This window comes from Antennarius striatus, chromosome 4 (assembly GCF_040054535.1).
Source record: "Antennarius striatus isolate MH-2024 chromosome 4, ASM4005453v1, whole genome shotgun sequence".
Lineage (NCBI taxonomy): Eukaryota > Metazoa > Chordata > Actinopteri > Lophiiformes > Antennariidae > Antennarius > Antennarius striatus.
In genome coordinates, this window is record NC_090779.1 from 23,640,634 (window position 1) to 23,667,505 (window position 26,872).

Below are 26,872 nucleotides of genomic sequence, written 5' to 3' on the forward strand. Positions count from 1 at the left end.
CCATTCCAGAATAAGATCGTAAAAGCCCGGTATGAGAGTGACACTCACAGAGGCTTCGAATCAATTACAGACTCCATCTTTATTTGTAAGGCAGGCAGGACTAGATGGAATCTGTGGAGGCTCCAGAGGTGTGAGGTTGCAAGTCAATGGCAGCACTGCTAAAAGCATTGTTTTTACCCTACAGGCTGATTTGTGTGTTCATAGTTGTTCTACCGTGTCTAGAAAAACACCCTGACTTCATTGTATAATTCAGGAAGGTCTGGCCAAAATCAGGAAACTCTGGAATAACAATAAACAGTGTTATCTAAGCATAAATTGACGTGTATTTAATATTCTTTATTTTCCTTCAGACACATAATCCCTCAGGTCGCCTGAACATACACTGTTATGGGTGAATGCAAACAAAGTCGACTGAAAGATGTGAACGAGGCTGTTGAAAATGTGTCCCATTGAATTTAATGTACAGAGAGAGAAAAACGCCTGGAGCTAAATCTGTACGGTGTGGGAAAGGGTTCATAAATAAGAGGAAAAGAGCAACAGTTGATATAATGGAAACTATATATTCTGGTTGAGGCCTGGAAATGCAAGTTTGAGTCTTGTTTGTTGTTGGGAAGTGAACTTATAAAAAGTAACTCAAGGGTCCTTGTTTCTGGTCTCATTTAAATCTCCTTTAATTAGTCATTAGAGCGCTTCTGCAAGAGAAATGTCATCTGAAGCCATTTACGTCCCTGCTGATGAGATACAGATGGAGCGAACATCATTTATCTTCTACTAATTTAGAGACTGTTATTGTGTTATGTTCCCTTACATGTCATCATTATTAATAACAAACAGAGTCCACTTCTTTTAATTGTTTAAATTGGCTATATTTGTATATCAGATGACCGTTTGATCATGTTAAAATGCAGTACTGACAAGATTGTAAAGGGCAAAGGTCAACTTTAGAGAGTTTAACGGCTTCTGAGGAAGGCATCCGGTCATAAAATATTCAAGCAGGAGGGATATTTAATAAAGTAACCCAAGTAGAGGACATAAAGCAGTGAGGCCGACCAAACGGTGCAATATCAATCTCTGGCCATAAAACGGAGTCATTGTAGAAGAGTACACACACATGGAAAGATCAATAACAGCGCAAACACTTAGAGCTGTCCTATGAAAATTTGGGGAATCCAAAGAATTTTAGTTCACTATGATTTTGTCGAGAATTAATTGAAGTAAAAATTTACCTTCTAAGGTTGATTTAGCATCACAGTTCTTTAGCTTCAGTCCTGCACAATGATTTTCCATTATAACACCTTTAAATGTTAATGTAATTGTTTTCTTTTAAAACTGGTGCTTATATGTCTAATATCCTAAACAAAATATAAGTTATGTACATTTATATATCACCACACATTTCCAACTATTCAAAAACGTTTGTGACTTTTCAATTTAAGCCTGTTCGTAATGAAAGGCATATTTCAATAGTTTCTTTTCAAGGTCACCTTACTATAATTTTTTCCTACTGTTCAAACTATAATCGTCATTATCTGAAGATTCTCCACTTCCCAATGAAATACTCATTTTTGTAGTTTCCAGCTTTGTTCCCTCTTCTCTGTTGACATTTCAAAGAAAATTTGCATTCAGCGGAATCCAATACTCTCTGGATTCATGGCAGAGTTTTGTTTCACAGAGAAATGAGCATCCCCAGCAAAAACAATGGCTTCCTATCCACAGCAGCACTGAGAGGTGAACAGAGGAAGAAAGCAGGATGGAAGGAAAGACAGACGAGTGTCTTGATTGTTCAGTACAGAATAAGGCCTGCTCAATTTGGCTTCCTGCTCCGGGCCGATTGCAGCTCGTCTCTGAGGGCCCGTCTCAGACTAAATACCTGATAAGAACCCGTGAAGGAACCTCAGAGAAAGAGAGCACAAGGGACAAAAAGAATAGAGTAAGTAGGAAAGAACAGACTCCCTAATCTTTCTCTCTCTGCAGCAGATTGAGGATGTTCACTCCCTAAACGGCGCAAAAAGGAAACCTACTTAACGCTGATATAGTTCAGAGAGACGGTAAAACACCATGAATGGGGAGATCTGTCTGAGTCGTGCATCTGGTGGTCTGCTCGGTGTGTTGTGTTATCTCATCGCTGATAAAGGTGAAATATGCTGTTTCAGCTCGTATGATGAACCTCAACAGGGAAGGCACCACAGAAAAAGATAAGCGCGTCACACATGGTTATACGTTCATAACACTGTGTGCAAAATTTGAATTTATGTGAGGACCAGAAAGTCCAAACAACACCTGAACGTGAAAAGCATCACATCTGGAAACATGACTCTACTCTGTCAATTAAGGCTCACACACATCTCTGGACTGGTGTGAGAACAACTTCGACCAAAAACAATAGTTTATAGATTCATGTTTAAATTCTACATTGAAGGCAGACGTTTAAACGCTCATTAACAGAAGCAGAGATAAAGATTAGCGTCACGCTTTGATTTCTGGCATTTGATTATTTAAAATCCAGCTTCTTAATCTTGTTCTGTAAGCATCGAAAATTGATTTGTTCAACTCCAAAATATTCAGAAATATTCCTCCAGGGTAAAATGATTTGTCTGAATATACCTGAAAAAAAGTGTTGTAGAAAATATTGTTCAGATGTCCAAAGTTATGCTGCTTTTGTTATTTTGTTCTGTATCATGATATCAAATGTCCAAAACTGGCTTCTGGTCTCTACGCTTTTAAAGAAGCTTAATGTGCCTTTATTTTAAACTTGTAGGTGCGACAGGTTGGCATTGTCAGATTGTTCCATTAGTTTTGATCACTTTAATGGTTTTAAATATTAATCATTCTATTCTATATAAGAGTAACATTAATCTAAATTAAAAATACCCTCTGAACTAGATATGAAGTAATCCAAAAGTGTCAATCGCTACTGTTGTTACACGACTAACCTCCATTTATTCCACATTTCCCCCTCTGCTGCCAGTGAATCTCTACATTCAGTACAACAGACAGGTTGTGATGTGTTGCGTATCCATTCATGCACAGGGACGTGTCATACAAAGTAAAAATAACCAGAATGCATTACTGTTGGAGACACACATCCTCAGGTATCAATGCACGTCGCTACAGCGCCAGGATTTCACGAAAAACGACGTCCATGAGTTTTGAGTTGAATTTCAAACTAAAGCAAACAGATTTCGTCATTCTGAACTGCGGACAGCTCGTCAGAAACACGCATCGGCCTAAGACATACAAATATAACGGATAATTATTTCACATGGGAAAAGGAAAGCCAGGTAACAAAGAGCTGCACGTCATCGGCTTGTCATTTTTCAAACACTTTTCACATCTCCCGGCTGTCTTTAAGCAGAACACGATGAGTGTTCTTCATGTGTCGACTGAGTCATCATAAAGCAAAGCAAAAGCGCGCAATCCATCAGCGCTCCCAATGCATAGGAATGAAGCCATTAGGACGGCGTGGAAAGGCAATCCCTGATGTGGGCTGCAGCGAGGCTCTATTTATAGGACGTCGGACCCAAATCAGCCCTTTGAAGTGTAATACGTAATATTCAAGCAGCTCATAATTTGAGTGTGGCTGTGCATACACTTTAAAAGGCTGTGTGGAGAAATGAAATGTGCTTTACTGACTGATGTTTGCTGACTGAGAGGACGCCAGATGAATATTTTATGTGCTTGTCAACTGTCAAGCAGTGAGACGGCAAAGATTTATATTTTTAACAATAAATAATAACCCGTCATGGAAAGAAAATGTCACACAGTCATTAGTTCCAGTAACATCTGTCCAGCAAAATAGAAAAATAAGTGTAATTATTCCACTAGTCATTCAAACATTGTGAGTCTTACCAGTTATTTATCAGTTAGAGGCAATAATTACTACTCTTTGACTGCTTTTGGGGACTTTCAATTCTGATTGGTCGAAGGATGTCTGATAATCACTGATCAATTACTGAAACTGTTCACTAGGCCGCGAGAAAACAATGATAAACCTGTGCATCAGGATTAGGTTTTATCTTGAGATATGAGCCACCGCACCGTGCTTTATGTGCACCGTACTTGGTGGATGTATACAACACCAGCTGAGACCAGATCTTGTTCTGGTCATGGATAACGACATAGGTTGTGTTTTCTTCCAACTTTTGCGATTCTTTGCATACTTCATCACTGTTTAAATAATTTACCTATAATAAATTATACACAGGCAAAGTATGCGTATCTATTGGTTGACAAAAAATCTGTTTTTTTCATAATTTAAAAGTTTTTGGGGTGTTTTTACAAGGCTGGAAGGGATTAAAATGATTTAAGATTAGATAAAATAATCTGTTTTTTGTCCAACAGTGGGGAAATTTTCACAATCACAGCAGCGTCACTTAGAGAGAATAGAAGAATAGGATAGACAGCATAAAGATAAATAATAAGTAGCAGAAGAGTGCTTCAAACATACATACATACAGACAACCATAATTAGAAATACAGTATACAATTTACAATCTATACTGCTGGTTATAGAGTCTGACAGCCGCAGGAAGTTTAGTTATTTTAAAGAGGAAAATTTGTTTGACTTATGATCTCAGTCACGAAACAAATTAAACTCATATCTCTACTGTATTGGTTTTTAATTTACAGACAAATTCAACTGATTGAATTGTAATGATCAAACCTTCAAACATTTTTTCTTTACCTGTTGGCCTAACTTCATTTTTAGGTAATTAACCAAAGAAGAGTATAGAATCACTAGATTGAATGAGGAAGAGATATACAGTACATAGTCAACATACTTTCCCTTTTCATAATTTTATTCTATGAGACATTTGTGTGTAATTTTAACTCTCATGATGAATTATGAATCCTTTAGTTAAAACCAGGAACAGATTGTGAGGTCACAGTGATGCAATCTGAATTTAGATCCCTATTGTTCGGGTTTCACGTTCTTGTGCCACCTGTGAATCTGAAGCATTGTTCTCACAGCTTTAGCCACAGTGTTTCAGGACTTGCGAACATGCCGTGTTGCTTTGCTCTGGCCTAAAGTGGCGCACCCTGATGTTTGCGTATCCATGCCAGTCTGCAGAGAAGCATTTGAGCTCTACCAGCTTTGCATTCCATCAACAGCTGAGCTTGCGAGAGACGTGCACCAACAGGACACCACAACGCAGCCAGAACCACGGATCAGGCGATGAAGGCTTTAGGAGCCGTATCGCGTTGCAACCTGACAGGGTTTGGGGATTCATATTAAAGCGGCTCTGGACTGCTGTAAATTTTACCCTTTGAAATGTCAGGCTGGGAATCTAGCATCAACCTTTACATACAACGGCTCAGATGGTGGAAGCATTTTGTTTTGGGGTTTTTGCCAGTGACATATCTTTAATTATTAATGAAATATATTTTTAAAAATCCAAAATAGCTAAAAATTATCTTCCGTTTAAGGAGACATGAATAAATATTCGTAGGTGTAGATTTAGGGCACTTTTGGAGTTTGTTTCCTTGGAGCTCTGACAGAATTTTTTTTTTCTCTTATTTTTAAAAGTGTTAAAAGCAATGTGTTGAAATGAATACGACTGTTAGGATGCTGAGGATGTTCACAAACATTAATTTCTCTGAAGTTTAACAGAAAGATCAACTAGTTACCTCAGAAATGTAAAAAAAAATACTGTGTATAATAAAGAACCATTTAAATATGTACTGTAAGGGGCCGGGGGCCACAGAGACAGGGTAATAATTGATGGGCTTGCCGAGGCACCACTTTACTGAAATAACAGAGCCAGACTTCGGCTTCTTGTCTTTGATGGAATATTTATTGCTCACCCTTAGTGTCCCTCAATGTGTTACTTGCAAACATCGTCCATAAATCTCCACAGAGTCAACATTTAAAATGCAATCCTTTGTCCAGTAATACCTGCCCCCTCCCCGGTCAGGGTTCCTGTATTTTTAAGAGACCCAAAAACCAAAGGTGTGTTCAATATGGATAAAACTACTTTTTCACCTTGATGGGGTATCGAAAGATATATTTCTTTTCTTGTCACTTTCTAACCATGTCCCATTTCTCTCTCTACTAAAATAGTTCCCACTTTTTTTTCCTGTACCCCCGCCAACCTCTCTACAATCTAATTTAATTTTGCCCGTTTGGCAAACTGAAGACAGATTTGGCTCTGCAGGTTATTTGGCAAGTGGAAGCATATAAAGGGTTCCAAAGAAAAGGAAAGAGAGACCATCAATCCTTCCACAGAAGGTTATTAGCTCCTGACACTGCAGGGAAAAAAATCAATCTGAACTTTTGGGAGATACAGCTCAGGAATTCAGAAAACATTTTTAGAGATAAGCCCTAGAAACAAAATTTCCACTAGAATATGTGATGACGCACAGACCTCTGAAACCTGAAAATAATAGCTGTCTGTTACTCAACGTGGGTAAATAGGATCTTAAATTATGGCTTCTAGCAATGTTTATGTTTTGAAATGAAGAATTCTTTAGTTTGCATGATGGCCCAACATTTACGAGGTTACTCAAGACACTTTTGGCAGCAGAAAATGTTCTTTTGAAAGACTGTCCTACCTTTAAGCCTACAGAGGCTGACTGTATATGTTCATCATCAGGATGAAAGAACAGAATCAAACAATCCCAGGATAATCATTGACATTCATCTCAGTGACATAACATCTTGACAGCATTACCAGTTTGAACCCCCATCTGTTTCTCCCTTTGTCAGGGGTACACTCATTTTTCAACAGTGTCTACCTTCATAATAAAATTAGTCAGTCATGTCATGACTGCCTAATGACATCGCGGTAATATAGCCATATGACTGATGCACAGAATTATGCTGATGTGATATTCCCTCGGCGGTTCCTTTCAGCCAGCCTCATCAGGTGTGTTCAGCTATAACACACCTCCAGATGAGGGAACTTCTCCACTGGTGCCTGATATTAAAAACTGTTCCTCAATGGCATCATATCTTAAAATAAATGCATGACTGATGTTTTCAATGCTTTCAAACGTAAGTTGATGCAGTTTGTTTGGCCTGGTGTGGAAAATAATCAAAACCTGGAGCCAAAAAATAGAAAAACCCACATTTAACCAAGACATCCTTAAAAAGGTTGAATCACGCTCTAAAGAGGTTTGTTTATGGATTTAAAAGTGCACCATAAACAGGATTTTTAATAGCAGCAGAAGGTTGACAATCACCACCAATGAGCTACTTGTCAGCTTGCATTAGTTCATCCTTCTTTCTCTTGGCTGCTCTGTATAAATTTGGAATGAAAAGGAACAGGACTTTAAATATAACAAGACATTTTTATTTGTTCTGGACCAGAAGAACCAAATTTAACCGCGTATAAAACTTAATAAATATAAATTAAACTGACTTGGCTTGATCTCAAACTGAACTGCTGGTATTTTGAGAAAGTAATGTCCAATCCATTTAATTTTAGTGTCAATTCAAGGACTAGCATTGCTCACCATGACTGCAGCAGTCAGGAGAACAACTTTTATGGGGAATTCAGATGACTTAAAACATCTCCCTACACTTTATTTCATGGAATGTTGTCAGATTCAACAAAATGTGGGGAATGAAGGTGACCATGCCGACACAAACGTAGTCTTGGAGCTGATCTATCACCACAAATTGCTTTGCCCAGCAAAACTTTGAATTCCCAGGACCTGGGCTGACTGCATTACACGCATACAGAGTACACATTATTCCAAATGAAATGGGTCAGATTAGAACAAAATGATCAATAACACCATGAGTATGTGGCGAGGGCCGAGGAGTGGACTCTCATGGATCCAGGATAATAAATGTTCCAGGCTTCCCAAATGAAAGATGACCTATTAGCTCATAGGCTCATGTTTATGCTCATCAATAATGCATGTGGCATAGCTGCTGTTTCCCAATGAACTGACTGATCTGACTGGTTTGGATTATTTACCATACAGGAAATATGCTAATACAAGGAAAAGACTTAAGAGTATAACACCTACTGAAGTTCCAAACTATCTGTTCCAACCAAACTTAATCCTAAAACAGAATTGGATGGAATAGCCATCGGTTTAAAATGGATTCCTACAACGGCTAAAGAGAATCATGACTGATGTTGAAGGCGACAGATGTCAGAGGTCTTTTATGCAGGAGAACATTCACTCCTGCCCCAGAGCCTCAGAGAGCTGGTGTGTAAACACAGCTGAAACAACACGCAATGGAAGGTGGGATGAAGAGGGTCGGCCCAGTTTAAAAGAGGGGAACGCTTACTCAATCCACCTATATTACAATGGTCAGGAATTACACAGGTCCGAACAACTCCATCCTCAATGTAAACCCTTGTGACAGATTGATTAGACCATAACTCTGTAGACTGGAGGAATACTTGAACATACTTTCAGAGACTCTATGTGTTATGGCTTCCCACCAGTTAAACTACAGCATATGCAGGCACTGCATTCGATTGGATCCCTCCTGGTTTGTCAATAGAGCCACTGCAGACTAAGAGGCGTTTCACATCTAAATCATTTATAATGGATTTCTAATAGCAGCTAAATACTGTCAAAATTTGCAGGATGATAAATCCCCTTCAAGCAATGTTTTATCGCTTCATTATTCGGCCCTGCACATCACCTCTAATACTGAGAGGCATCAATCACATATCTGTGTGTGTGTGTGTGTGTGTGTGTGTGTGTGTGTGTGTGTGTGTGTGTGTGTGTGTGTGTGTGTGTGTGTGTGTGTGTGTGTGTGTGTGTGTGTGTTTGTGCATAAATCTGACGGTGAAATCAAGACCCTGCCAGATCATCAACTTCAATGAAAATCTTTAGGCAACACTTTCATCAGATTCTCTACACGTTTACTAAACTTGGACAAAATGTCCAAAAACAAAGATTAAACTCTCCTGGAGGCCTGTAGAAGTGTTGAAGTACCATCATTAATGCTATCAATGAAAGGACCTAAACACCCTCGAGTTGTAATAATCTTCAAAGTTTCATTGTTGTTTAAAAATTTACAAAAGTGTTTATTAGAAAATACATTTTGTACGTTAATAATTAATTAATAACCAAAGCCTCTTGTGCAACTCAGTAGGTAATGTTGGCTCCAAAGCATCAACTCCAGCCTCCCGTTCCATCTTCTGAGCATGAACCACATGATAGGAAAGAGATTGAACAGCTGACCCTCGGGTCGGTTTCAAGGGCTGGGGAAGACCAGCTTCACTGAGCAGTGAAACAATAGGTGGTCGCAGCAAAGGGTTGATGCAGATCAAGTTGAAAGTCAGCGTCCAGACGAGTTGACAATAAATCAGACACACAGGAGATGTGACATTGTTCAAAGTAACCAGATCTGTTTTCAAAGGTCAGGGGGTTCCCCTGTCGGTGCCCTTAAGGCCTGATTTGTGGCGAGCAGAAGGGCTGGGAGATAAAAAAAATGTTAAATAAAAATGTTGATAGCGATGATGAACCTGCGGTTAGTCCAAAAATGGTGGGTAAGCTGTTGCCAGTAATTTACTGTCAATTTACAGTTCAAAGCTTTACAGTAAGCTGTGGGAGCGAGGGACCATGATGGGTCATGGGTGGGAGAGGTGACCCATGTCCAGATGATCATAGTTTATAAATGTTGAACATTGGAGCCCCAGACAGAATTTTCTGGTCTTAAATATTACTGTGATCATTGGCCTGCAAGGTGACATAGTTTTTCAGAAGACCAAATGTCTTCCCTGTGCACATAACGACTATCCAATTCCATTAAATCTGAAGGAAAGGCTTATTAAACCACAGCTAATACATTTGTCTTCAATCCGACAATGGCGTAACCTTTCACAGAAAATGAGATTCACCTTCACATGCTTTGTCTATGATTGTTCCAGCTTTTTGTTACCGTGGGGGCTAATGATGAAAGATTTACCGTGAACGCCCCGAGCCGGGTAATTACTCAGAACATCTTGCACAGAAAGTCGATGCCAGCTTCTAATCCTACGTGATGGGAGAGGCGGAGAATTGCCAGCACGTTTATTGGTTCAGATGAATGTGGGAAAGCATCTTATATGACGTAACTTGTTGCGCCGGCAGTGTAATATATGAGGAAGCACTCAGCATGATGGGAAGCATAGATAGAGATCTACTATGTGTCTCATAGAGCAAAGAAATGTAACATGGCAGTTCTGGGCATCACTTATATCTGTCTTAAAGTACTTCAGATTATCAGAACCACTGGTTAAACTGAAGGAAGTCTAATATCCAACCTCCAAAGAAGACAATCTGACATTCCAGACTGTATTTGCCCACATTAGAAGGTAGTTTCAGTAGTTTTTAAGTAATTAAAATGTAAATTCCCCATCCTTGCACTAAATATTGTGGAAATCCGTTTAGTGTGTCAGGACTAATCCTGCTAACAAACAAATGGACATGGCTGGAAGTGCACCTGCATGGCCGACGCAATAAAACCACAAAACCACAGAAAATCTGTTTGAAGTGACACAAGTTATTAATTTATGAAGGGAATAAACTGGAGCATGTGGGGTTTTTTGAAAACAGGCTGAATGTGTAAGCACAGCTTCAAAGGGAGGGATCACACCACACATTTCCTGTAAATAAAAAACCAACACATACAAAAAAACAAAGTTAAGCTTGCTGCATAATAAATATCAACATTCTTCCCTGATGAATGGGTGGGGGGTGGGGGGCTCCTGTGTGGGAAAGCATGTCCATATCTTGGCAGCCTTGACTAAGTACTAGGGGAGAGCTATGGCAGGCCATGAAGAGCAATGACCTCTTCTCATGCAATGGCACATTCCAGCCATAACTAAGTTGAAACAGGCCAGGGATAACTATAGCAGGCAGCATTGGGGGGGTGGGGGGCAGGGGGTCACCGCTACCAAACCCTCTCAGACAATTTCGAACAGGGTGAATGAATCCACCAAGACTGCCACTGGACCGATGAGGTTCACAGTCAAGCATACCTCCACCAAAGCCGAACAATCCTCCACGACTTACTGCAAAGCTGCTAAATAAAGATCACCTCTAGGAAATATTTAAATCCTCAAGATCTGGATTGTTATCTGGATCTTCCCGTTTTTACAGCACAATTTTCTGAAAGCTTTTCTGAAAGAAAAGATTGGATCTAAACCACAAACCAGCTCTAGACCAAAACTAAATGGGATGGATTCAATTTGCACCGCAACATTTAGCAGAAACCTTAAAAGCGCTTAAATAGAGGTAAATTATTCAGTTTAAACAGAGCATTATTAGAAAAAAATAAAACAAAACAATGAACTGGTATTGTCTATGGGTTATACTTCCGACTAATGGGGAAGAAATGGAGCAGAGAGCTGACCTATTGATCATTTGTATTGATCTTTCTGAGGCAAATTCACTTTCCCTCTCTGAGGTGTTCTGATGGGAACTCCAACAGCTGCTGCTTTCCACAGTCCACTTAGTGGGGCCTTCAGGGAAAGACAGGATTGACAGCAAGTTGGGGGGGAGAGCAGATGTGTGATGGAAAAACATGTTCCAAACACCCACTCATTTATTGATCCCCAATGACCTTGGCTTGGCTAAAACGATGGGCTTGAAGGACGGACCACCGTCAGAGATATTTGTCCACTTTCATACCATATTTCCTGGAAGTTGGATACATTCTACGGCTTAACCGATTTGAACCCCATCAATATGGTTCTAATTGGAAAACTTCACATTGTTTAAGGTTGGAGGGGGTTAGCAAGGGCACTTTTAGCGAGCAACACTAAAGTGGTAACTCTAGAGGCAAACAGCACTGGGCACACACTAATCCATTTATCAAAGACAATCACCGGCGGAAATGCAGCAATCAATAAACAGAGTAACTTAAAGAGCTTCATGAGTCAACAGTGTGTAATCGTGATGGATCTATACATGCACATGCAAACACACACACACACACACACGCGCGCACACACACACACACACACACTCTCTCTCTCACATACACTCTCACACACACTCTTTCAGAGTGGACAGAAGCTCCACAGGGACTGAAGGCCACTCTTGGCGGCGTAGCGGAGCCACAGGCATCTAAACCCAACATAAACTATGTACGCAAAGCCAAAACTAATCTTTTACCTCTCACATCAGCTGATCGTCCTCATCCCACGTCCTGAGATGTGTATCTTAGAAATGGTGAGGTTTTAATGGTGGAGAGGAAAAGGGAGTAAGCTGTAGCCTAAACACACCCAAGAGACGACCCACAGATTATCAATGTTTAGAGGAAAGGATCGAGCTGCTTCCTAATGACGGCTGTCAGTTTTTAAGAGCTGCCTCTAAAGACTCATTTAGAATGAGGGGATGCGACCACATCACACAACCTATTGTACAAATTATCCCCCAGTGTGACTATGTAGCAATACGGCAGGAATTTAACGTCTCATTTTAAAAGACGGTCAATTGTGCTGTTCTGAGTTCGCTTTTAATGTGTGGTCACATGTGAGGCGGTGGTTTTTGTATTGATTTGACTTTTATTGAAGAGTGAAAATAGGCCTTGTAGTACATTTCTACACTGCCTGGCAGGAGACTGATGATGTTTGTGGTATATTCCACGTAGGACTCTCTGACTTTGCCACTGCTGCTGTCAAATTTGCGGATAATTATCACCCAAGGCACCCTCATTCCCCCCTCCATCCCCAAACTCAGATAGTTCTTCAGAGGAAACCAAGGAGAGATATGGATGCTGAATTCTTACATCCTCATGAGCACATTCAAATCAGTGAATCAGCATTTAGAGGATAATTACGCAAAAAAACACAAGTCCTACCATCCTCCCCCCAAAAGATCCCCCAGCTCTTCCATGTGACTGGATAGGGGGGGTGGGAGTAATGTGTAATGGCTGGCCAGATCTCACCTGAAATTTGCCAAGTCTAATTACAGTATACTCAAACCTTTTCAAAGTTATATGAAGACAAATATGCAATTTTGACACTAATTAGGACCTGGAATCAAGAAAGACTTCAGAGCACATATTGGTACCCTGGTAAACCGGACATCCGAAGTATGCGAAAATATCTACTTCATAAGACATAGTTTTGCCAACATATTAAAATGGCACGAGCTTTCAGCACTTTCAAAGTGTGAATCATTTGCAAACTTCAAGAATAAAAAAAACTGAGAAAGAAACAAATATAACCTCATTATTAAAAAGTAAAGGTGACAGATTCTACAACATTTTCTGCAGATGTTCCTCATCCTCAGCCCCAAAATAAAATAACAATCTGAGCGCCACTAAAACTGTCTTCCTGTGGCACTAGAGCTCAGACTGTTTGCGAGACACCGCAGAGAAAACACATTAGCCATGTCGGGGGGGGGGGGGGTGGAGGAGGAGAAAAAAGAATGCGATTGTGAAATGACAACCGTGTTGATATTAAAAGCGGTGGGACTTGGTGAGAGTTTCAGTCATTAACTCAGAGGTGGTAACAACTACACAAACACAAAGACAAAACAGAAATAGCTGCCGAGTTCTGCCGGCAACATGAACGACGGGTGAAATCATGTCTCAGCAGCATAGCATGAGGATCGTACGAGCGATTTTATCATTAACACATCTTATCATTGCAGTAGTGCAACACACATATTTCTAAATCGTTCTTCTTGTCTTCACGGATGGAAGAAAACAAAAGCATACGATCTGTACAGGCCAGCACCGACTTACCAACAAAACACACGATGAACCTGAAACAGTTTGACAAACAGTTTAACAAGAAGTTTCACTTTGTGGGTCTTCCTCTGTACTCCAGCATGAGAACGCTGGTTAAAGACATGAGGATTTATGGAGTGGGGTCTGTGCTGACGAACACCAGCCTCTGCGGTGGGGGTGGGTGGGTGTCATGACCGACCCCAAGAATAACATAAGATGCTTCAAATATGCTGTAAAAAGAAGCATCAGGAAATACTTATTGTGACACCAAGGCTTCACATGGGTGCAGCATCAGTGACATCATCTGCCTTTAGACCTCAGGTAAATCTCACTTTCACATTACAGTTCTGTTCATGAAAAATATGAAGACCGATTGCATCAGACTTGAACTTTTCTACCTGCTTCCATGTCTCCATTAACAAATAAATGAATGAAAAACTTTTTTCAACTGTGTGTGAAGAAAATGGAAACTGTTGGGGTTTGTCTGTTTACACTTTAACTAATCCTGTGGTGCTGTAGTTTCAATTATCACAGCAAACACAACTTGTGTTTTAAAGCTCTTTACTGGCCTGCAAAAGAAAGAATTCACAACTTTCCCAAAAAAACCCCACAGACAGTCATGTAAAACATCCGTGTTTTTTACCCATGTGCTGCAGCTTACACAAGAAGAAACCCTGAATTTGCTGATTTCAAAAGTAACAAGGAAAAAAAGTATTGTAGTATAAAATTAAGCAGCAATTTTAATGCAATTAATTGTACAGCCAAATGCAGAGAATAACAGGAAGTAAAATTCCGGACTCAGCTTACCTGCCAGGTTATGCAACTGCTTCTCGTCTTTAATATTACAGTCCTGAAAGCACTATAAGCTGCTGATTCAAACAACGCCACAGGGCATCCTCAGGCTACATCCAATTTCCTACAGACAGGGGAGGCAAGAGATGACAGAGCAGATGTCAGATTAATATCACAATCGAGTGCACACAGATACACCCCAAGATAATTATTATCAGGCGTGGAGTTTTGACACGACATGACAAATTAAAATTAACCTATTCCATACACATATTTAAATACAGTACAGTATTTTACCAGTGAAAGATGTTCTGGCATTTATAAAATTCCATGGGAGTTAATGTGGGCAGTGAATCTAGCAGGCGCTAGAATTTAAATTAACTAGGATGTTGTTCTACTGCTAGGTGTTGCATTCAACTTAGCAGCTGCTCCCAGAGTTCAGGGTCAAAGGTCAGAGGTCAGACCCATCTGGAAAAGCAAATTAACTTCAGAAAGATAAACAATTATAAAGCTACATGTAACAAAATACCAAAGTTAATCCTGAACAAATCACATTCATGACCCAGTAATTGTTAGCCATGTTAGCAAGAGAGGAATATTACATCACAGTAGTTTGGATACTTGTTAATAGCAATCTGTTTGTAAATCAAAGCCAATCGGGTCTGCAGGCCAGATTTGGGTCATGTGTGTTTGGGTCTAACCTGCTCTGATAAGAATTGCTCATGACAGTAAATTGGAGGGAGATTTTGTGCATCATTTGATTTGTGTATCAAATGTAGGACCCTGAAATAAAGCAGGAAAGCAATGCTAGGCGATGAGCTAATTGGCCGTCAGCATGCTTTGTTCCTCTGACACTTCACCGATGCCAATCAGTGGGTTTATATGAAATTAAACCAGTTTAATCTTGTTCACCATAACAAACCGGCAAAACCTGAAGCCTATCCAACCCTGAGAATGAGCCCGACAGAAGAACAACGCTCCCACTCCTGGTGGGATAATCTCCATAAACGTACACGTCACCAAAAAAGCCACAATGCTTACTGGTGCCAACACACAAACAAACCAGTTCAATCTCTCCACAGTGTTGTCACATCCCAATTCATCTCAAAAGCCACAAGTCAACAAGAGCTGTGGTGCCGTTCCCTGAATCCATCCCTGCAGGGATGACATTCTGGTTTCGCCCACTTCATCCTGTAGTCTGCTCCGGCTAGGAACCAGGCTATATAAGGAGTTAGTTAGTGTAGAGCTAAACTAAACTATTGGAGCCCAGTGGAGGAGTGGGGGGCTGTTTACACTGGGAGCATTTTTATATTTTGTTGTAAGACGACCACTTGCTAAACACAACTGAGGCTTTAAAGTTTAATCCAACACTAATACCAGCTGCCAGTGGGGAGAAGATGGGTCGAGAGGAACACAGTGTTTGTCTGGACGGGTGTGAGTGGGGTGTTAATGTCCGTATTCATTTTGTGAATACTAATATCTTTATCATATTTGGTATGCTCTTCAGCAATTAAAAACAAGAATAAACAGCGAGACAAAGGTAAATGTGCAGGAGAAAACAGAAGTTTACTTGCAGAAAGTAAAAACATTCAAGGTGAACTGCAGTCTAATAACTGTGAGAAGTCTCAGTTCTCTCTTGGGCTTTCTGTTGTCTTGGTTCCAGCCACAACCACTTCCTTCCTCTGGCTGTAATGGACAGAGCATTACAGTATTTCTACCGTAGGCCAATAACTAAACAGATCCATGTGTCCCTTTATGGTAGTTTAACGATGGTAATCCGGATGGATACAGAGGGCAGCGCACCTGGCTATGCTACCACCTGCTAAGTAGCATCTCAGCAGATCTGCAGCAGTTTGCACCCACTCAATGCATCACAATGTCTCCACAGGCAGCCTCCAATTCCAAGTTGCTATTATGAACCCCTGATGGACAACTTCATGCACCAGGTATGGGAAATGATTGTTCCGAGACTGAAACCAATAGTCTAAATCGACATACCAGGATGCTGTGTTTTGTTTTAAACATCATGATGCACACGTGTCTCTATCTAAGGAACTCCTATGAAAGGGAAATACGTCAAGCTCAACAGAACCTGGATCTTTGCATGATGCTAAGATCCAGGAAACAAGATTCAAATTGTACTTGACAGGAAGAGAAAGTCAGAAAGAGTTGCTTATAAAACAATTCAGTCCATCCACAAAAAAAACCTTTGCAAAGCTACAGGAGATAACTGCTTGGAAGATGCTCTGGGCCGCCGTTAAACAGAAGGGAAATTGTTTCTAGCTTGATAAATGTTGTTATTGAAGTAATATTTTCTTTTTGATCAGAAAATGTGCAAATAAGCCTACAAATAGATGGGAATTTGCTTTGACATGCTTCCTCCTCTTAGTCATGAAGCTAAGTGGACTGGGGGGGGGGGGCACAGGGGGCCAGCAGACTGTTTACAACGGTCCGTGGAGCATGTCTCAAGGCCAAGATCCCGTTCCCAAGACGACAGCAACTAGGAGCTCACCATGACCTTCATAACCGTCCAGAATGTTTGGCATTTCAGCTAACAAGAATGATGTTTTAGATATGCTCTGCAGCGGAAGAAGAAGAATCAGACATATTTGCAAAAATCTGCATATCAGTTCTTAAATGTTGCATGATTCAATATATAAACAGCTGTAGGGGTTGTGTATCGAATAACTGGATGGAAAAAAAGACAAAACCCAAAAGTGCATTCTAACCTAACCCAGCCACTCTGTCTCCTTGGTGACAAGGTTTATATCGTGGTTCAAACATCACAGGAAAAGCCGCCCTAGGCCGGAGGAGACAAGTGAATGAGTGATTTTTATATTTGTGAGACAGAATGCGGGCCAAAGGATGAGGCGATGAGGTAGGGAAGGGAGGCAGTACATTAGCCATGATGTCATGATGCGGGGCAGAAAGCATAGCAGTAGGGATCCAAGAGCAAAGGGCTCACATCACATTTAGATAGCATCAGAGACTATATTTAAAAATGATCCCACAGAACGATGTGAAACAACTTTCTCTGATATGCTCCTAAGCAGGAAAAGCAATAACATTGATGTGCATTTTCTTTATCCACATTCCACCTCTTGCCTGCCCCAAATCTGACTTCCCCTCTACACATATGGTGGACCTGCTGTTAAAGTCTACGGACAGACAGCCGGTTCTGCATCAGACACGTCCCAGGATGAAAGAGGAAGCTGTGTGTCGCCGTGGTGAAGGCAGCCGCCCATGGCAGCACTCAGTGGGATTCAGGTTCTTTATGGTTGCCACTGATGACAGATCATAAGCTCTAGAAACAAATGAAGAAAATATTGAACTGGGTTGGACAAAACAAACAGAATGGACCTTAAGACTGCCTCAGTTTGGATCAAGCTCAAATCTCCTGGGGAAGCCCATTTACTTATGCATAAATTATCATGCGTGTGCACAATTTATTTATTTATGCACTAAACTTGATCCACACATAGATTTTTTAATATTCCCAGCACAAAAATAAACACATTGGTGTCTCTACCAGTATCTCTCTTGGCATGAAGGCATTTGATTTTGAATCCTGCCTGAGACGTAGACACTGCATGTCATTATCTCCCTTTGCTTTTATGCACCCAAACAGGATCCTGACAACTGTAAGCAGTTAATCTATATTTTCAAAAGAGATTTGACTGGCATGTGAATGTTCCATTAAGAACAGCATGTATGTGAAGGTGGCTCAGTGAACAGAGGAAGCAACACGCCACCAGGAATCACAGCGACAGCTGAAACCTGTGGATGAGAAGAGCTGCTGGTTGGAGGTACAATGAGTTGAACAAAAGAAGTGCATCAGGTGTCGTCGTCAGAAATCCAGCTAATCGAATGTACTTTAGCTTGCATCTTACATCTGTTCTCTACTTTGTGCTGTTAGAACTATTTGGATCATGACTTAAAAACCATTTTTATCTGAGTCGAACGTCAACTTCCATAATACTGGAACACTAATAATGAATCTGTTGCTCCTCTGCAGCGGTATAAAAAGACCATGACAAACACGTTTAATTACAGCCTTTAAGAGGAAATTCAGACAGATTAATTAAATGTCCTCCTTTCTGTCATCCATCCGCTCTACTCGTCATTTTTCCATATATAGTGAGACTAAATTAACATGTGTTGCTTAACTCTCTGAGATGTAATAAGGGAGTCGAGAATGAATGCAAAATAGACGTTTAATTAAAATGAGCTGGTGGATGAAGGGTTAGTATGGATTTAATTCACCAGAGAGGAGGGCCTAAATCAGATTTCTTCTGGTAGGTCACCTCCTTTGGCCTGGATACACTTCATTCCAGGGGGTAGGCTCAACGTTTGAGGTCATGTGCATCTTTGGTTTTAGATACATGCAATTAATAATTTTGTCTTTCATCACTTACAATGATGTAATGAGGTGCTCGGAAATAAAAGACAAGCTAGTTTGATCTTGCAAAGTGGTCAGATTTAGCTGATTTGTCGTCCACATGCAAAGATGCACAGTTTGACGTGCTGCAACCTCAAGGAATTGTGGGACAAAATAATTTCTTTTCCTTTTAAAAAAGGACAAATGAAAAGAAGCCCTGACCAATGAAGTTACCCACTGCTGCCACTTCTGGGGTATTTAACTTAGGATGCTTCCTAAGTCCTCTTCGATGAGGAGAATTCCAGGGGCAATTATTTTGCCATTAAATAAGCATTAACTTTAGCAAGTGGATCAAAGCAGTTTAAAATCAAAACCAGTCACTTCAGGAGGTTTTTGAACATCTTGAATGCTTTTTGTTTTGTTTTCCCACAGAAACTGCACCCATTTCAGATTTCTGACAGAATATTTAACAGGCCTCTCAATCGGGGTAAGACTCAGCCTCTTCTTGCCTCTCCAGTCTTTCTTCAGTGCTTTTCCACCACACCTTGCTATTTCCGACACTAAAAGAGAAACACAGCTTCCTCTGATCTTTGCAGAGCCCCGTCCCATCACGTGTCAGTGCAGGTGTTCTGCTCCCGCTCTCGCCCAGGAGGAGGAAGATGTGCCGGCACAGGGGAGAAATATGCATGCCAGGATAAATCCATGCATGCAATATATTTCCCATTTGCATCTTTTCTTCTCCAGCAAAGAAAACAAACATGTTATGATGAATATTTTGACTGAAATTCCAGCACCAACTGAGCCAGAGGGGAAAAACCAGCCCTTATGTTTCAGCTTCACTTTGATCACACATTGTGCTGTTCCACAACCGGGACCACGCATTTAAAATTGACTAAAAACTGGCGTTACTGCTTGTTGTGCTGCGGTTCCATGTGCCAGCCTGTTGCTGATTGGCTGCTTTGTGCACAGCCACTGTTCCTGTCAGTCAACAGCCTTCTGGATCGCAGTGCTTCCAATTCCTCCTCTTCCTCCTCCCGTGTCCCAGACATGGCCCAAAGCCAATATCTGGGCAGGACATCGTCTGCCATCACAATGACACACTGAAGCCCGCCACCGCCAGCCCGGGCCAACAAAACAAGCCCACATAGTCCTAACAGCTGAATGAGTTTCTGTTCCTGGTTCTGCGTGATCTCTTCGTCACCCAGACACCCTTGCTTCATCACCTACCAACCAGCAGCCGGGCTGCCAGCCTCATATCTGTGGTCTGGACCAACGCTCCAGGAACTGTAGATGGATTTTTTTTGCCATCTCAGTCTTAATGTGATCCAGATCATGTCAGGCACCAAACAACAAGCACTAGCATGGCTGGGGGGTGTTGCAGTTACACAGATAAGCAGTTTGCTAATATTGCTAATGAGATCCCAGCGTGAATGTGTGTGTGTGTGCAACAAAACGATTGGGTCTGGAGTCAAACAGGTAATTGGAGACGCACCCCAGCTGGATGACTCAAAAATGGAGTGAGTCGACAAATTTAATTTGAGCAGCGCCAACGGGATTAGTAACAGAAAAAAAGTCTTGCTGTGTCAGGGGAGGTCGGGCAGCCGATGTTTGTTTACATGAGGCGGTGAATGATGGGGTGTCTTATCACTGTCAATACGGGATACTGGCTTAACCGCCTCATACCGTGACAAATACTCTCTGGTATGTCAGGTAACTTCACTGATTTATGTGCAGCTGCACAGCATTTCATTTGTTCCAAGTTTATGTTCACACTGATAGTTTAAGGATATGTTTAAGGTGTAGTTAGTGACTTTTAAGCCACGGTTATGTCTTCAATATTCCGATTTAAGAGTTTAAATCTGCACTTCTCTATCTGAGATGCCATTCAATGTCAATCATACATTCCATGAAATATTTTCAAAAGGTAAACATACACTTCCACCAATCAGCTGTTTTTAAGCGATGCAGTAAACCACCTCCACTATAAGGTCTGTCATTTTTAATCATATCTAATTAAAGAACGCCGATGCACACCAAGTAAATAAGGAGTTAATGTTTCAGACGATACTCTAGGAAAATCTCCAGCAGCTGATAGAAGTGAATAATATAGAGGCAGTAAAAGTACAGTAATAAAACAGAAATGCACTTCCTGTGTCATTACATTTAGCTTGATGGTCTGTGAAGTGTTACACTGTAGTAAAACTGATTAGATAGTGGAAACATTACCGGCAGCATATATTTTCTCCCAGTGACTAAAACTTAAGCCAAAGTTAACATCATATCACCAAAAACAAGAATGAGACAAAACTGAGACATGATACCTGTGTTAAAATAAGAAACTCGGATATAATAGAAGCTGACTTTACAAACTGTGCTAATATTTAGTGAGTATTCAGAAAACGTTCCACATTAGCAGTCAGGATTGGATTTGTAAAGGCACCACACCCACCGCTTCTATCCATCTGATCTGTGATCTGTCAATATGCAAATTAATCCACAGCAAACAACACAACAAAATCAAACTGTGAAAAGCAATTTCTAAAATACTACCTTCTGCAACACTTTCAATATCCAACAGAATAACACACACACCCTCACAGCCCACCTCCAAAACGTCGACCACATGTAATCCTGAAGAGCCTCAGATTAATGTACAAGATACTAGTGGGGCATGCAAGTGGCCCCCATCCAGTGCTGTAATCTCCAACAGCAGGCAGAGCTCAGGTTCTTCACGGTAAACAAGTCCAACAGCAGCAAGGTATGTCTGAGAGACGGCGACGCCACACGTAACGCGTTATTTTAAGACGCAGGCTGAGTCCATGAGAATTAGTGATGTCAAAACTTGGCCAAAAGCAAAGTGCCCCTCTGTGCTGTCAACACATTTGAATAAGCTAGAATTGTTTTGGCCTCCCCGTCGCCCCAGCCAATCACAGAGGCCATGTCCTAACTCAAACAAATACTTGTGCTGATAGATCACCACAGATCTCGCAGAGGAGGATTATCCTTCCATATATGGAGTTCAATACGGTATCAAGGCCGTTAAAGGGGTCAGGTAACCCGGTTTTGTATTGTTTCACATTGCCTGAAACTAATCCAGAGATTGACACTGAAATAAATGAGTGTATCGTCTGTGAGGAAGCTTTATTCACCAGCTTCTGTTTCCCTATTTGGTGAAATCTGCAAACTTAAATAAGACAAGACAAAGGGAATTTTCATCGACCTGGTCGATGCTAATCATGACACAGGGTTATAATTCAGCATACAGATGCTGTGATATGTGTGATATTGTTGGAAACTGGTGCACACTTTATCCTTGACCAAACGGCAACCTGCAGAAGCACCACAGTTGCATCGATGACTCCTCACCTGTTCGACGCACACATGACGGCAGTGTTATAAACATTTGATGGCAGGTGGCATCAAAAGCATGTGACTACATGTTAAGTTATTCACACACTTCATATCCATGCACATTCAAATGTAATCACCAGAAATGCAGAACTGTGAGCCTGAACATATTCTGCTAAATGAAATTGGAAACCCGACTCATTTGGGATTCTGATCTCCCACCACAGACTGTCAGGTCTTCATTTCCCATCTCTCTTTCCAGCCTCAGGCTGTAAGCCATTAGTTCTCAGACTGGGGGGGTATTAAGAGCGGGATTGCAAAACTGTTCATTTCTATATTTCATGGTAATTAACAAATACCAGGATTATAATATTCTGTGGATCCACTTTTCAAAAGTAAAGAGGTTATAGCGAAGACAGCCAGGAAAAAAGTCTTCCTTATCAAAATGGAATAATTATTGCATGAGGCACTCTAAGGTGGAACGTTGCCATCCACAAACATGTTTGCTCACAATCACATGTGGTTTGCAGAGAAGAAGGGAAAGAGAGAGCGCGAGTCAGCGCAGCAGGGGATGATGTCATTCAAGCATGTTTTGAACATTCTGATTGGCGTAATATCTAAATACACGTTGCTCACCAAGTTTTTGTTATTCTTCTCTCTTAGGTAACAAGGATTATATTACCAAAAAGGGTTTGAACTGTGTGTATTCTGTGGATAAACTCCATGTAAAAACATTCCCGTCAGGATTCTGCATCAGGCCGAGGGGATCACAGAAACTGGATTTTCTGTCCGATCAACTTAAGGCAACAAGGTCAATTTTCTATCGCTGGTTTGTCCCTGAAACTCTTCAAAAATGTTTCTGAAAAGGCCTTGGAATCCGTTGACGTGCTAAAGCCACAACTTATCTTGTTATTTCCAGTACGCTGCCGTGTCAGTGAGCTAGAGCCTGAGAAATAAAAGAATATATCAAGTCTGGAATCCAACGCAGCTGGAACGGCATCGTAAAGGAATCTCCAAATGAAGCCTTTGGTTTCAGGGTCACAAGGCCTGCTTGAGGACAAAGTGTAGATTCAGTATGGGAAACAGCACAAATTTGTCAAGGCTCTCATTATTAATAATGTTAGGAGAGATTTGAAGAGAAATAAAGAGGTGAATCTCGCCAAGAAGCACAATCCACCTCCAGAAGTATTCAAACTAGCGGAGTTAAACCAGGGTGAAATCCCAGACAGTCCGCATCAGGTAATCCAACATTAAATCTGGTGGAGCAGTTATTTTACATGATGTCATCATCTGCTAGCCTTTCCAAATCAGTCAGCTATTTAAGAGACATTAACAAGACATTGTGGTGCTTTGTAGGAGCTGACAGGTGAGAGGTCTGGAAGACGTCAACAGTGAAAGCCCTTACGTCACCACCAGCTCTGGTTCACCCTTTGTTTAATGGATCCCACAGGGTGATAATGATGATGAAGGTAGGACTAGCTTGTCCCGCGGACAATATTCAATTCAGAGGAGAAGATGTGACACATCTTTAGCACATTAAGTCGACCCGGGCTTTGCTGAATTGCTGAACTTTGCAGCACGTAGCATTTAGCCACAGAGGTCATATAATGGTCCTGCAGCACTTAATGACAAACTTCAATAAGAGATCTGGTTTGTGATTATACCCATTTTAAAGCTATAAACAAACCCACGACATGCGGAAGAATTAAAATGATGATATGCACAAATAAAACATTCAGACGTCTGCAGAGAGCTCATTAGACTTTTACTCTCAAGGTCAACAACTCCATTAAAAGCTTATCAGCGAAACCACAAAGCCTCCCGTTTCCCAGACAATCGCAGATGTTTGCAAAGTCAACGTCCTTTAAAAGGTCAAATTGAAGTATTTTTACCTGTTTTCACCAAATCCATCAGACGTATTGAACACATGGCATAGTGCCAGAAAAGGAAATGCAAGAAAGACTGAAACTGCTGGCTTCTGATCGCTGATCAAAATGTGTTTTTTCCCCTTTATAATCATCTATAGTCAACAATTATCAGAGGTATGATAAAAACTATCCTATTTATCGGGCGTAACACAATAAACTGGCTTCAAACAAAATAAAAATGATCTGCAGAAGACGGTTTAGAAAGAATAAACAAAGACTTTAGTAGTGGCACCTAAAGTTCAGCCTCCAGACTACACTCAGCTCAAGTAGCTTCATTTTTACTGCTTCTATTTACTGTAAACCTGCTGCATTCTCACAATGAACTACAAGTCACCTTACTAGAAGGTGATGCATTGCATGTGCAAACCACTTTCTGACTTCTATACGTCAAAAATAACACAAGGCATTCATGCATGTTTGACCACATGTGTGTGACACACGGCTGCTGGTCTCACACATTGTCATTGGTTCCTGTTTCATCAACCACCTTCCAATAAACCAGAGACTGACAACTGCTACCAAAATGACTCATAATGCTGTCAGTCTGCCATTTTATCTCCCATTGATAAGACTGTCTAGTTGTGTAGCTGATAAACCAGGAGAAGTAGAAGTGTCTAATTACCTGGGGAAATATGACCCTTGTATAAGTCATTAAAACAACAACACACTTTACTGGTTCAGATTTATCTGGAGTCCAGATTATTGCTGTAATTTGGTTTGACATGTTCCCACATGGAATCCTCAGACCTGGCAGCTTTTTTGTAAAGGTGAGGTGTTACTTATTGCCAGGTCACTGTGAAATATTTTCAGCGTAAACCTTTACCTGGAGCTGCCAGCACAAATGACATCAACACAAAAAAGCCAACTAGTTTTTTTCTCTTGGATTACAGACTGAATAGAATCAGGCTCCGCTGGCCTTCAGGACGGGTTTGTTTGGAGTGAAAATGGAACTGAACTCTATCGAGTTGAAGACGTTCATTTGGAGTCAAACGGCTGTGCTTTAAAAGCAGTGACGCAACAGGGGTGGCAACTGATGAAGAGATTTAAATTACACCCTGAAATACCTTTGATGAAGCGAACGCAGATTAAATTAACACATTAATTGATAAACTACAAGATTAACAGTGCTGCATATGTGTGTGTGTGTGTGTGTGTGTGTGTGTGTGTGTGTGTGTGTGTGTGTGTGTGTGTGTGTGTGTGTGTGTGTGTGTGTGCTCCTTCACCTTTAGGTCACACCTGTTACCTTTTCAAGCCCTAGCTCAGGGGCAAAGGGGAGAGGTCGGGGGTTAGGGTGTCACATGACATTTCCATCACAGATCTGTTAGACAGCCCACACATACACACACATACACACACATGCACACACATACACACAGAATCTGCCAACCAAAAAGTGACCTATTATTTATGTCACTGTATTTTCTCCAAAACAAACACATTCAGATTTGTTTCTGATGAACACGTAAGATTAAATCTGGGTTGGAAGTATCTGACTCGTAATGACATAATTAAATTAATTACAGCGCTGTGACATGAACTGCAAACTCACACTGTCGCGACACATTTTGGGGTTCGGACTGTGCCCTTATTAGAAGAACCTATAGAATTCTCTTCCTCATTTTCAAAATTCAAAACAATTGCATTAAATGTTTAAATGAAGTTTCATCCAGTTTGAGTTGTTTCAAAATGTTATAATGGCTCAAGAAGAAAAGAACCTACCTGTACACATCTAAACTGACAACACCATCACCATCATCATTTTCAGGACTGACAACCGACCAGACAGGAGCAATATGTGGCCCAAGGACACTTTGACAGGACAGATCTATCAGGTCGTTCATCATCTATATGACCGGTGGTTTCATCAATAGCGGGAGGCTGTTCAGAAAGCTGACGACTCATTGGAAAGTCATGTATTTCACATCTCCTAGGAGACGGAGAGCATCCTGAGTACATTCATCCCAGAAGTGAACCTGAACGACAGTGACTTAAAAATGTGAGGCTTTTTAATCACACTATAAAAATTCTGGTGCTAAAATAGAATTTTTCAGACAAAAAACTTGTTTTGGACCTGTCTCTGCCTCAGCAAAACTGTTTTGACAGCTCTCCTTTATTAACAGGCAGTGTGCTGGTGTTAAAAAGGCCCAGTGAGGATGAGACCAAGCACTTATGTGACAGGAAATACATACAGTACCACTTCATCCCATTGGCATAGCTTGGACTGTATTGTCTGTTGGTATAGCTGGCAGTCCCACATCTGCTTATATGTATGACCAACTTTAAGATAAAATCAATAGGATTTCTTCCACTACATTCTATGTGTGTGTGTGTGTATCAGTACCACTGCTAAATGTCTGTCAGGAAATGTTCCGATCATGTGGGAGTACATCCGGTAACTGTCAGACCTCATCAGTCACAAAATATCCCACAGCTCTTGAAATGACAGATGGAGATCACCGCCGAGCTCCCGACAAAGAATGCGAGCTATGCTCACAATTCAGACATGTAGGAAACAATTTCACAAATATTTGCCCCACAAACTGGTGGTGCAAACATCCACAGGACGTTTATCAGAATCTGAAATCTTTGCAAATCCACATCCACGTCCACTTAGAGCAGGTGAAGAAGTAACAATGTGGGGCAGCAGTGTTGACACTGTAAACTCATGAGAGGGAATCACAACAAGAGGAAGGAGCATGTCACAACAAGAACAGACAGTCCCACACCAATCCACATGAAAACGTTTCATTTACCACAAGCCCAATGTCGTTGTGAATGGGCCGGGGCTTA

The 26,872-nt window shown here is 40.9% G+C and overlaps 1 protein-coding gene across 5 annotated transcripts in view; it reads right to left on the reverse strand.

The window, feature by feature from the left end:
• peak1 (pseudopodium-enriched atypical kinase 1) overlaps window positions 1-26,872 on the reverse strand; it is a 76,218-nt gene that overhangs the window by 47,921 nt on the left and 1,425 nt on the right. For 4 of the 5 annotated variants that reach the window (XM_068312628.1, XM_068312627.1, XM_068312624.1 and 1 more), the window contains one exon: window positions 14,444-14,552. The exons of the other annotated variant lie outside the window; for it this stretch is intronic. The gene's annotated coding sequence lies outside the window, so the exon portion shown is untranslated. The remainder of the gene's footprint in view (window positions 1-14,443; window positions 14,553-26,872) is intronic. 5 annotated transcript variants of the gene reach the window in all.